Source organism: Morone saxatilis, unplaced genomic scaffold (assembly GCF_004916995.1).
Source record: "Morone saxatilis isolate NCDOM2014 unplaced genomic scaffold, NCSU_SB_2.0 Contig22, whole genome shotgun sequence".
NCBI lineage: Eukaryota > Metazoa > Chordata > Actinopteri > Moronidae > Morone > Morone saxatilis.
The window spans coordinates 23,671,763-23,682,692 of NW_023339785.1; the positions used below are offsets into that span (position 1 = coordinate 23,671,763).

Genomic DNA, 10,930 nt, shown 5'->3' on the forward strand with positions numbered 1-10,930 from the left:
ATGATGTTTGATTTCAACAGTCTCAACATGAGTTAAGTTAATGCGATATATTCAGCTGCAGATGTTAAATGTGCTATTTGTGTTCTGGAAAGTGCATAATTGAATGTAATGTATTATTCAACTGTATTTCATGTTTGACAGACATTATAGGACAAAAGATTCTGCACATTAAGGGACACGTCCCTTGATGTCTCAATAGTGAAATGCATTTATGATGCTTTTACAATTTTCCCTTTGAAACAATCCCCATCGCTCCACAAAGCCAGCTGGTAATTAAGGATCCTTCAAACTGTAAGTTATCGTGTATTGATAGAACATTCAGTCTCAATTAGTTCTCATTCAGCTGAATCCAGCAGCCTTCTAATGCAATTTATTATTCAGTATTTATAAAGGAAAAAAAAGAAGCCCACTCACTCGATTGATTGATTCACAGTAATGTATGCAAACTGGGGTGTGGTTGAGCAGCTGTAAAAGTACCCCTGCCACCTGCATGAAAAGAGCAAATCAAGCATTCCTCCTTAAGTCTCATCACTGTGTGTAGATTAATATGTGGGACTGCAAGAGTGTGTGAGTGCTGATATTTGACAGTCTTGGACATGTTCCTACACTGGCTGTGAGTGGCCTAAGGGAAGCAGGCCTACTAGAGAATGAGCCAGACAGTTGGCAGGGCCCCTGCTTCCGTCTCAGCTGTCGTTGGTAGTCTGGCCATGTGGCTGAGACACTGCTTCCTGTGTCCAAACACTGGAAAAACCTTGAATCTCATGTGCACTAATCCCATTTGTTGGATTAAAATAAAGCGTTTTAATATGTGTTTAAAGGGATTGATGTGACGCACCCCTCATTTGCTCTCATTTTGTCCCATACAGACGCTGTGAATGCTGGGAATGCCTCCTGTGCTGAGGATTTAGTGTTTGATGTGTCGCCCCCATCTGGTTATAAAAGTAACTGCACTGCATTCAGAAGATGGGTAGGTGATGCTGCTCAGGTGAGGCCTGCTCGCTCCGTTTCCTCATTTTAATAATGTGTCATAGATTTTCCAGCAGTGTGGCACATCGCCACCCTCACTGATCAATGGCTTTGGCCTGTTGGATCACAGACACCTGTTTGTTCTGCAGCTGTTTGCCAGCAGCAGCACTGATGCAAAACTAATACTGATGCAAATCTGATACTGGCAAGAAAGTTAATATATTTCTCTTTTAGAGAACAAATTAAAACTCATTTATCTCATAATAGGCCTGTGAAACCTGTGATTTTTATTTTTATTTCATTAAAATTCAGATTAGTGGGCAAAGTGGGACATGTACTTTAAACGTTCATGATAATAATAATTTAGTCAGTGTTTCTAAAGATGATTTACTCCAACGGAAGAAAATCCAGACCCTAACTTGTAATTGAGGGGGCAGAATTTCCAGTGGGGTTCACTTTTAAAATACAATTTCTTTCCCCTCACTTTTATTTATTCCGATTAATTTACTCATTTTTCCAGTCTCTCTAAACAGCTTCTTCTGACTGTCTAGCTGTTAAAATTCAGATGAGACAAAAGAGAAGGTGATAAAAATGTGTGACGTGCCCTTCAGTTATTATAGTGTGCTCATACAAACCAATAACCTTAATAAGCAGGTGACTTATTGATCGTCTTTGTTTTGACCTGCGTTTTACCTCAAGGCTACATACAGGCTACTGCCCAAACCCCTCAGAGGCAGAAGTTCTTCCTGCAGCCCAAGAGAAAGACTGCAGACACCACTCAAGGCTGAAAAATACTCCAGACTTTCCCTCTTTAGTGAAGATACACATTAAATATCTACCATTATACCATTGTCTGGGTGAATATTTGATTCTGCAGGGTGTCCATAAATTCCTGATGTAAGTTCGAGTGTAACAGTCTGTTCTAAATCAATGCACTGAAATAAATTGAATGAAAGCTGATTATGTAATAAATACATCTTACTATACTGAGTGTAATCCTTTAGTGCCTTATCCTCTGATCAACACAGGGTGGCGACTGTAACAAGCTCCAACACCGCCCCTTTGAATCTTGCTAGCTAAGGTTAGCTTTCTATCAGAAAGTCTATCAGACTATCAGAGGAGTGGACTAGAATGTCTCCAACCCTGCCAAGTTGTATCTAAGGTTTGTCCTATTTACTGGAGTAGTAACAAGATAATGGACACCTCCTCGAGCATTATCCCTTACTTACACATGGTCCCTGTCAAAAAAAAAAAAAGTTATTGTACAGCAACTTACTTTTGCTATACTACTCTTTAAAAAGCATGATATGAAATATTTAATAATTTCTAGATTGATATACACATGTAAAATGTTGGAAATAGAATTCATTATCCACATACTTCTTACTTTTTGTTACCCCCATGTCTGAAAAGTTACGGCTTGGTTGAATTGATCAAAGGTAAAATCCTGTTATAAAGTCAAATACAGTAATACAGTAATGGAACAATGAGGCACACACTGGGTGGAAGGCCCCGTCGCCTGCAGTAAATCTCAATACAAGACCTATCACCTGACGATCCACTGAAAGGAGGTCTGCAGTCTCTCATTCTGAGACCTGGTCTGCAGTTAATGAAAGTCTAATGTAAGCAGTAAAAATGGGCTGACTGTGATCAAGATTTTACCGGTTGAAGCTGTAAATTTAACACGGGTGTCAGCACGCAAGTGAAACAAGCACACAGTATTCTATAGGTGGAGCTGAGAATATGACAACAAGATCACTGATAACAGTGGAGTGCTGCCTTCACTCAAAACATTGAAAGGTCATTGTTATTCACATAAATATTATTAAGACATGAGTTTGACTCCTTTTTAAAGAATAAGGGAATCATTATTATGTATTTTTTATTGTCAACAAATCCCATGAACAGAAATGCAATAATTATATTATCTGTCTGTCAACACCACCTGACTCAACGCAAGCCTCTTTGTTTCTAGTCAGAAATATTTTAAAACGCCTCAGTAAGTTCCCTAAAACATCTGGGTACTGTAGCTTTTAGTAAATGCTACTCAGACAAGAGTTAATAGGGAATTTGTTAGGGACTTTTTTTCAGCTGTGGATTAATGCAAATGTAGTGCTCTAGTGCAATGATTCCTTGCCAGGGGTATGTGTACCAGAGGTGTTCGTACTGCTGTTGCCAGGGCAATAACATTGCACATATTTGTCCATATAGGAGAAAAAAAATAAACATAGGATAGGAGAAACAAGATTACAAATTGGTATGAGTCTGATATATATATATTGTCACAATAACCTATAAACTACCAGCTATGACAATGTGACGGTACAGGACACCAACCTAAATCAGATCTAACACCTAAATAACGTACAGTAGTACAGTTACAAACTTTATCTACTACAATTAATTTAAAAAGGAAAAATAAAAACATAAACACAAAAGATCAACGTGTCATATTCAAAGGGATAGTTCAGGTTTTTTTAAGTTGCCGTTGTACAATATGAGGTATTAGTGTATTAGTTATAGTGCAGGTACTCCGGTCTGCTTCTTTAAACAGCACAAGCACATTGCATTAAACAGATTATATTGGAAAAATCATCCGCGATCTGGAAAGCTATTAAGACAACCAGCAGGGTTCTGATTCTGATTATTGAGGAGCAAAAGATGAAGATATTAAGATGCTAAATATATTCATTGTCAAATTCAGTAACACTTCCACTGCCTCACTGCTCGCTTCTATCGATTGTCACTCCCAGTGTGGTCTGTGCCGTAAAGCTGATACCAGCCAGGCCGGTCACAATCATGACTGACCTACATGTGCAGTAAGACATCACATCCCAGCATGCCTGTGAGGAACTAAGTACAAGTATATAGTAACAGTGGTTTCAAAACCAATGCTATAAAGTATTTCAGAGTTACAAAAAAGCATTGAATACCTATTTAAATTAAAGATAACTAAACACTGTAAACAGCATTGGTAAATAAAAGGTCACTGCACATTGTAAATAGTGTGTATTTATGAAATAAATTATAAGGATGACAAGGGGAAAAGGCTCTAAAGAGAGATTTATTCTTCTTACTCAAGATGTTTCAGTGGTCCTAGTGTACAGGCCTACAGTCAAAGAACTGATTTATCCAGAGTACGATTTATCAATGCAGTAGTGCAACAACAAACTGGTGTGTAATTCGTCATATACCTTGAGTAGTTGTATTTTGATTCACTTTGTGAGCAAGCAGAGAGTGGACAACATCTGCAGTGGAATTGGGCTTTTTCTACAAACAGCACCAGCAGATTAATGTTCTTATGGTCTTTATGCAGCCACAGTCCAGATGTGTAGTCACAGTTTAGGGGCCATAATACCCACGGCAAAACTTATTATACAACCACCTCAAGTGAGATGCATAGTCTGCATTAAAGGTCCACTGTGTTACATTTAGGAGGATCTATTGGCAGAAATGGAATATAATATCCATAGGTATGTTTTCATTAGTGTTCAGCCCCAAACAGACAAACCAAACACTGGCTGTAGATTGGGCCATTTGCATTATCCACAAGTTTTGCAGCCACCATAGTTTCTCCTACACACTTCACAGCCCGTTCTAATTTCCAGTTGTCAAATACAACTGCGAGCAATGTTCAGTTAGTTGCAATCTGCAACTTCACCACTAGAGGCAACTAAATCATACACACTGGCCCTTTAATACCTCTCTGTCCCTTAACTCCCACCTGTGCTGGGTTGATTCACTGGCTGAGCCAACGTACCGTCCTGTCTTGGGGAGGTAGATTTAAAATGGACACATTTCACGTCATACCTTAAATCTGATCAATTAAAATGAACAAATAGCATTTTCCCCTTAAGTGCAGACAGAAGGGATGGCTCTCTCAGGAGACAGAGCAGGTCGTCCACTAATCAGATGGTTGGCGCTTTGATCCCCGGCTCCTCTTCCTGCATGTCAAAGTGTCCTTGAGCAAGATGCTGAACCCTAAATTGCTCCTGGGATCAGTGTATGAATGTGGATGAGTTAGATTCTGTTTGTGATGAATAGGAGGTGAATGTGGCATGTAGAAAGGTGGTATATAAAAGTCCATTTATATTATAGAAAAGCATTTTGTAAAAATACGATCAATAAATAAATAAATAAACAAGATAAATCCGAGAAACACACATAGGGTGCATGCTAGTGACAAACTGAACATTTTAATTTAGAATTTTGAACCTTGTCTCCTAGAAAATATGCTTATGAACTGCTAATGTGTTTTCTGAATTAAGTTTCGGCTGGAAAGTTATCGCTGCCTGGATAATGTTCTTGGCACTATATTTTCTTGGGTGGGAAATTGCTATATTTATGTTTCACATCTAAGTAGCACGGATGTCGTTGCATGATAGGTGTAGGTTCAAATCCAAAATTTTACAAGTGGTTAGGTTTAGACAGCAAAAGTGCTTTGGTTGGGAGAAGAGGTTGGATTTGGTTAAATGTTAATTAATGAAAATGTTGTGTCTCATGTTTCTAATCACTTTTGACTTTTTGAGTCATCAACCAACGCCACTCAATGTTTGAGTTGCTACTCGCTGATACTGTGTTGCAAGAGTGGATATTTTAGGAAAAGAAATTAATTACAGTGTCAGTGAACATTTAGCTGATACTTCAAGCATAAACAATTTGAGACTTGCCAGGTATGTTAATTAACAAAGTGTTCTCAATATGGTAATAGTAAATGTAATCTGGGCACCATTATGTTTCTTTCAAAATGTATACATTGTTGCAAATTAGTGCCATATAAATGCAGTTTCTAGGAGACATAATTAACAGAATAGGAGAGAATGAAATTATGATTCGAAAATGGGCAATTTGTATATTTTATGACTACTATTCCTCTATTCTTTGTCTGTTTTTCTTTTTCCTGGATAGTTTAAGCTCTTGGGCCTCTAAATAATATTCAAATGTAAAAAAAGAGAAATCAGTCTTTGGTTCAGCAGACAGATAATGAGTGGTCACATGTACACATTGCTTCTTCTTAAAGTGTCAAAGGAAAAAATATGAATATTACCTAATGCATGCTTCCTTTACTGGTGGGTCGCAACCCAGTTCATTCTGAATGGGTCTCTGAAAAACAGCTATCTAATGCCTGACCTTTATTTTGACAGAAAAACAGGCTGTTTTCACTTAATATGTTAGGAAGCCTGTTCTCTAGGCCTCACTTGTTTTGTTTGTTGTTTTGTTGTTTCTGTTTTATTCATATTTACATTCACTTTATGATGTGTTCACACCCTTTAATCTGGCTCACTATGGTGACATGAGCACAAAATAAATCTATTCTGCTTCAAATTAATTGGAATAAACAGATCTAAATGATGCAGAAATAATTACAGATTTGCAGATTTGTAGAACGTCTGAATTCATACTTTGTCGGGTCTGTCCGCAAGATGACATGCAAATAACTTTTAAAACACTTGCTTTCTGAGTGGAAGATGGATTGATCAGGGCTGGGCTAATTTAGTTCATAATAAAGTAAAACCAACAGTTAGAATGAGGTAACAGACACATATTTTCAGCAATATCCTTTTTGTCCGGTCTCTGCATAAATATGAAGTAGAATCATTATAGAGCTGTAGGGTGCACCTCCATAGCTCGCAGCAGACAGGTTGAGAAGAGAGAGCGAAGATAAATCCACTTTACAAAGAGATTGAAAAATAAACTCTGCGCTCTCCTCTTGCAGTAAATGTCTCCAGATCAGAGCAGAATCCAGTGTGACTACTGGTGTTTCTTCCTCCAGAAGCTCTGGGTCTTCCCCCGGCTCTCTTCTGTAGATCTCCCTGATCTCTGTTGGCGAGCAGCAGTCTCTTTAGTCCTTTCAACTCAAATATGCAAATGTGACAAACGTTGCATGTTTGCTCCTTTTGCGTCACCCAATTTGCTTTGTTTTTGTCACTCAGCGCAAATTTACTTCTATTTGCGACTTTGCATTGACTTTGTATGTAATATACTTGCACAGATAATTGTATTCACAATTGTTTGATGGGAACACACCATTATAACCCCTGGTTTAGAACACATAGCCTACTGCGTGGACCATGATGTGAAATTATGAAAAATTTATGAATATTCATTGATATATACTGACAGCTGAGACTGAGATTCAAGGCCAAAATGTGAGAAAACTTGATTTTTTTTAAATTTTCACACCAGGTGAAAAACAACAAAATAATTGCACCAATTTTACCTGCAGCCTGACCAAAGCTGGGTTTTATTAAAACTATTAACACACTTAACCCTAACCCTTTTGTTTGTCCGGTATCACGTGGCTAAAATTAGACATTTAACACTTCAGTGTTTTGTTTGTTGCACCACCACCGCTATGTAACTCAAACCCTTAAAATAAGATTAGCTTTTACAAGGACTCTTAAATGTGTCTGAAATACTTTTCACATCATTCTGACACATTATAATCAGTTGAAAATAAGTTGAGCATCTGTTTTTGGTAAGCCAAATAAAGGGTGACACTTACTTGGGTGTAATAATTACTGCATGTTATCAGCACTGCAGGACAGCTTTAACCCTGCCGGTGACACCCTGTTCTGAGCCGAGTGGTCAGCCCATTACTCTCGCAAGCAGCAGTGAAAGGAAAATAAATGCTTACAGTGTCGGCTAGTTTTACATAAATCGGCAGTGTTTGATAGCTCATTATTTATTTAGCAGTGTGCACTGTGGCGTGAGGTGCTTTCCTATTTATTACAAACAGCTGAGGTGTACAGAGCATGAGGAAATATGTAAACGCAGAGTCACAGTGACACAGGGAAGCACAGAGGGACTGTTTAGTGTCCTACAGAGGGAAGGAGACAGGACATGAGCTGCTGGGCCTGTACCAACGTTAAATACAAACAAACTGTGCTATAAAAAATCAAGTATCCAGTTGTCTGTTGTGTCTTTTCAGGGTGCTGTACTCACCGTGTGAGCCTGTCATGGTTCAGTCCAGGGCTCATCGGCTGCGTCCACCGAGACACACAAAGATATAGACAGAGGTTAATTGGGCTCAGATGCACCTCGCTGTCCCTGTGGGCTCGGCCTGCCGCTCAGCCAAGACTCAGTCCAAGCCCCAGTTTCTACATGAACACACAGAGGCTTTGTTCACATGTGCACTGTACTCTGATTGTGGGTCACAGTGTGGTTAAGGCCTGCTTCAGGATAGTATGTTAATAAGTACATCTGACACACCTCTTTATGTGACTATAGCCAGCAAATAGGAATTCTGGGCTATGTTTATTATAAGTATTTGAATAATTTCTTAAAAACATCAGGTCATCTCACACAGTTCCAGTCAACAGATTACATTGGGAAATACATGTATTTACTTACTAGATAATAAGACTAATGGTGCTCTTATGTCTGTACCGTAAATATGAAGCAATATGGTTCTGTCCAAAGGTAACATAATCTGCCTACCAGAACTTCTAAAGCTCACTAATTATGGTTGTAGTGGCACTACACCCATGCCACTTAAACAAACTAGGTTTGTTGATTAAAGCTGCTGGAAGGCAGAATTTGTTACCTGGATGTAGCTTTTTATTCAGCATACAGATATAAAAGCGGTATCAATCTTACTATCCGATTCAGCCTATTGGAGGGGAAAAAAAGTCAAACTGTTCCTTCAACACTCTCAGGTGAAACTACTGTAAACAGTTCCTGGGGTAAACTGACTAAACCAACAGTTTAAAATGATGATTTTAAGACAGCTACTCTTTTTATGGCATACAGAAAGTGGGACAAGACAGGACTTGGTGTCCATTGCTTTTCGTTTTCAGGATACCCCTACCTGTATTACCCTACTTCATGTGGGCATTCCTGCTGATATTTTTTGGCTATATGGATGCCTACAAATGCTTGGTAATAAACAAGATATATGTTGTGATACTCCTGATCAAGTGTCACCCTAATCCCTAACCCATAACCCCAACCCCTAACCTTAACCCTGTCATGCTCTTATTTCACCTTGTCAAGGAAAATAACAAACTCTTGTTTAATGCTTCATGACCTGCTCTCCTATATGCTGTATCCATGTGTTGACAAGTAAACAAAACTCCATATAATACAGTATATTCTCATGGTAATGAGAATGAAGTTGGCTACACAAGTAAGCCATTGAGATAAAAGCCACATAAACATCCTAATAGTAACCTGGAAACATTGTGCATTCCAACCATCTATAATTAACTCATAAGATGCCTATAGAGATTTCAAAACAGCTAAGAGGCATAATGACACAGAATATCAAAGGCCTTGTTAGCTGTTCTAAATCACTGTAATGCACAACCTCACATAGGCTTTACAAAAAAAAAGCACATGATTGCACATTTGTTTTCTATGATTTGGATTTGTAGGTGTTCAAACCGTTTTAGAGTTTATGGGCAAAAAAATCAGAAAATAACAAACAGATTCACAGTTCATTTGTGCCCTTGAAAACCCTCTGAAACACTTTCCACTGTATCACACAGTCTTCATCAGTAGGTAATCAGTTGTCATAGAAGTAAGTTGACTTTGAGTTGAGTGAACTGTCAAACACTATATTAATGATTTAGCCAATTATTATTAGAATAATCACTAATCCTTTGACCACAGTTCAACATAAGATATGCTAAACTCATGTTGTGGTCGGTTTAACAGGAAATGCCATCAATATCTAAACCAACTCAGCAGTGAGTTATGAGTCAGCCAGCCACAACTGAGCACCAGCCATCCATTATATCAACACACAGTGTATGAGTGACAGTGCCACAGATACCTGAGTTCATAAACTATCAGTCTCTTCTTCTTCCTCAGTCTCTCCAACATCTTTAGTCTCTTCCTCCCTCTCTATCGGTTTCTGCCCCTCTCTCTTTCTCTCTCTGTCTGCCTCTGTGTCTTTTGATATGCTAAGCAGCACCCTATTTATAAATCATCGTGAGAGAAAACATAGTAGGTTAGGGGACAAATAACAAATGCCCCATGTCTGCTGAGGAAGAGAGAGGGATAAAAAGAAAGAGGAGAGAGAGTTTGAGCAAGGAGAGAAGGGGATTGTCTGCTTGGTGGCTCCCTACGAGGCATGTCACCCAGGTTGAATAGATGTACATATCATTATCTTTCCCCGCTACATGGCGATAATGATATAGGACAGGGTAAGGGAAAATAAAGGAGCCATTGTGCAGTGAGGCTGTGAGCCAATAAGCGCGGCTTGTAGGCTGAAAGCCAATTCTCAGAATTTCTGATGCTGTAGTGTACACAGGCAAGTCAGTTCACTGCTGCTGAGGCATATGGTGGCCCTCAGTACAAGTAACAATATTTGTAATATTTCTATTAATAAACAATGTTTTAAATGTGTTAAATAATCAAAACACAGTTCTTAATTCATTGTTTCATTTTGTGTAAGTGGCACCATGGCCAAAAGCCTCAAGTGCCTCAAGATGCAGCTACTTAAATGGCCACTAGGTGCTGGCTGTATTGGACTGCAACTCTCTAAAACAATGTCAAGTTATTAGGGTCTATTTGGATCTCAAAAGCAAATTTATATTTATCTAATGGATGTCCTGGCAGTGATTTTGATAATTATTTCATTGGGAGAATATCAGGGCAGGAAAGGGAGTATATTTGAAATACACATTTAACTTAACTGACAGGTGATCATTCATGGTTTCAAGGGAACAAAGAGCCAGAGAGTCCAAAATTGCAGCTTGTTAGCAATGTTTCCGCATCCACTTTTATTAAACCTGCTCTGTTAAAGTACAAACTGCTTCACAAAAATTGTTTGCCGACAGTTACAAGTCAGAATTTGATGTTTATCAACTGTGTGAACTTATTTCCATAGTGACCACTGTTTTAATCAAGAGTCAAAGAAATGTACAATTAGGACTGGGGAGACACAACAGAGAAAATATAAAAAATCTCAGAAAGCTATTGTCACAGACTAGCATGATATTTTTAAATTCAGCCATAA

The 10,930-nt window shown here is 38.5% G+C and overlaps 1 long non-coding RNA gene across 1 annotated transcript in view; it reads left to right on the plus strand.

Annotated features, from left to right (window-relative positions):
• The window catches only part of LOC118333791, a 2,595-nt gene extending 1,255 nt beyond the window's left edge, over window positions 1–1,340 (plus strand). Inside the window, exon 3 of the long non-coding RNA XR_004796989.1 lies at window positions 867–1,340. This is a non-coding gene — a long non-coding RNA (uncharacterized LOC118333791). The remainder of the gene's footprint in view (window positions 1–866) is intronic.
• Window positions 1,341–10,930: the final 9,590 nt, after the last annotated feature.